Genomic DNA, 2,913 nt, shown 5'->3' on the forward strand with positions numbered 1-2,913 from the left:
TTGAAAGGTCATGTTTACTTCAGGAGTGAAGAGAACAGACCTGAAAGCAGCCTCAGCTGGACTTGAAGTGAACATGTTTACTTGTGACTTATTAGGTGGAGGTCCTCCCTTCCTAGGCTTGGGTGGTTCAGTTTTCTTGAAAAAACAGTCCTTAGCAAGATGGTTGGTTCTTCCACAAACAAAGCAGGCTCGACGTTCAGCTCCTTCCTTCTTTTGAAAGTGAACATGGTTCTTATTTTGATGATAGGGTTTCTTCTTAAATGTTTTATTTTGATTTTGGTGGAAGGGACGTTTCTTGTGTTGAGGAAAGGGTTTGGATTCAACATTGTTTACTTTGGGTTCTTTGGGTTCAGATTTTGTCACATTTTTCTCCCTGAGTCTATGTTGCTCTTCAATTCTAATAGAATTCAATACTTGCTCTAGGGTAAGATCTCCTTGGGTATGGTTAAGGTTTTTGGCAAAATCTGACCAGGACTCGGGAAGTTTGTCTATAAGACAGGCTATCTGAAACGTTTCATCTAAGATGGATCCATTCACTTTTAATTGGTGAACTATATGTTCAAATTCATGAATTTGCTCATTCATTGGTTTAGAATCTACCATTTTAAATTTGTTAAAATCAGAAGCTTTAAATCTTTTAATTCCCATATCATCTAAACATACTTTTTCTCTAGGGTTTCCCACAGAACTTTAGCATTAGTGATAGTATAATATATATCATATAACCTATCAGATAAAGCTCCTAAGATTCTGTGTAGACAATGATACTCTATTTCTTGAGGTGTTCTTGGGATAGGAATGGAATCTGTGGAGGAAGATGAGGAAGATTGCCTAGTAACTGGTCTAGATGAAGATGGGTTATCTGGTTCTATGGCTGTTATTAGATGTAGGGTTGTTAACCAAAATCTCATTTGGTTTTGCCAACGACGAAAATTATTCCCATCAAACTTCTCTGGTTTAGCAGACATAACTTCACTTGTAGCCATAATCTGATGATGAATGAATATTTTTGTTATTATAATGCAGCAGAAATATATAAAGCATTCATTCAACAGAATAATCATGCATTGTAACATTTCGTTTTTAAGAATTGCAGACAACATTAACATAAAAACCAGAATGTTAATCATGTTACTATTCTAAACAGCACAAAATTAGTTTCTTGGAATGTTGCGAGCCCGAGCCCGGCCCGGCCGGCGCGCGCGTGTGTGGTGTGGAGCATAACCTTTGTTTTTTTCTAGGCATAGGAGAGAAAGGGAAGGCTTATAAAGAGCCTATCTTCCCATCTCTTTTCCAATGTGGGACTAAAGTTTTCCTCTACAAACCCAAGTTTTTAAGTTATAACTCCAACACTAACAATGCCGCCACGGTAGCAGCATGATCACGTTGATAGGCACAAATCAAATGCCTTCATCCAATCCAATAAGTTTTGCACTTGGATAACAAACGACACACCCACTCAGCCATATCTAAACCTTGACGGATCAAGGAAACCAAACAGATGAACAAACAAGCAACACCCTCAAGACAAACTGAGGTCAATCGGTGGGGCAAAGGACCACGGTATGACCTCAGACCATTTGGACAGGCCTACCGGGGGTACAATCCAAACTATGACAACACGCTTGATGGAAACTCGCCCCTGACCGATGAAATCATGGACGTACCTTTAATTTCCATCAAATCAAGATTCCCAGGTTTATGATGAGTAAAGTGTTATATATATTCCTGTTAATTGTTGCGTACTTTCTAGTTTCTAAGTACAATGTAATTTTGTCACCTTTACAGCAAACAATATCGACTATGAGAATTCATTCTTATGCTTTAATAGTTACGTACAAAAATAATATGAGTCTATTAATTAGAATCATGCACAAAAATTACAAGCTTCTCGGGTCTGCTTCTGTAAAATATATCTGAACAATGCAATTTTCCCTAAAAAAAAGAGGCTTTAAATTTTCTGCTTATCATTTTCTGTATTGCTTCCAAGCTTTAATTTGTTCCGGGCGCTCCGAAACCTCTCAATGCTTCTTGAGTTCACTGCAAACTTCTTATGCTAAAAAATCAGATTATAATTAGCTGTATTTAGTAATCAAATAAGTATTTTCATCTTAATGAATCAAAGCATTTAGTAATTAATCTCGAGAGAAAATTAATGTCAGCCAGCCCTCAGTATAACAATAATAATCAAACTACTGCTTCATGAGATGTAGCTGTAACCTAACATTTCTGACTGGTTACAGGAGAACAATATTGGCATGAATAAGATGGCCAAATCTTCCCTCGTAACTGTCATATCTTTTGAAATTGGAAATATGTATGTCATGTATTATTAATTTATGTTCATGAACTATTTATGCGTTACGGTATCTAATAGAAACGTTAAAAACGGAACAACTTTTTATCACAACTAAGACCACAAGCATACCCGGCCCCCATAAATAACGCAATATTTTTTTGCACAAATTGAGTAATACTAGCGGTAGAAGTACCTGGTCAAAGAGCAAATATATAGGAAAACAGCAGCGCTAACCATACTACAAATGCGTGCTTAACCGAGGGGGGGCGTCATGCGGGACCCACAAGTGCGTGCATGGGGCCCACATGACAGTCCCTCAATACCACATTGCAGCACCATATCTTTAATTAGCACAGCACAGCTAGCATTTTGGAGGGGAGAGAAAGAAGAGGAGGCGAAAGGGTGATGGAAGCCAGGGAAGAGGCAGTGCATGAAAAGGGCAACAACAACTCTCAATGCCAATATCTTCAATGCCGGCTTCGCCTTCGCCTTCCTGTATTTGTTATTTGTTATTGACCCCTCTCATGCTCCGCCTCATCCCCGTCTTGCTTCTTCTTCTCTCCTCTTCCTCCTCCAGCCATCGCCGACAACTATTTACATAACACTCACCTTGA

This window comes from Asparagus officinalis, chromosome 7 (assembly GCF_001876935.1).
Source record: "Asparagus officinalis chromosome 7, Aspof.V1, whole genome shotgun sequence".
In the NCBI taxonomy this organism is placed as follows: Eukaryota; Viridiplantae; Streptophyta; class Magnoliopsida; order Asparagales; family Asparagaceae; genus Asparagus; species Asparagus officinalis.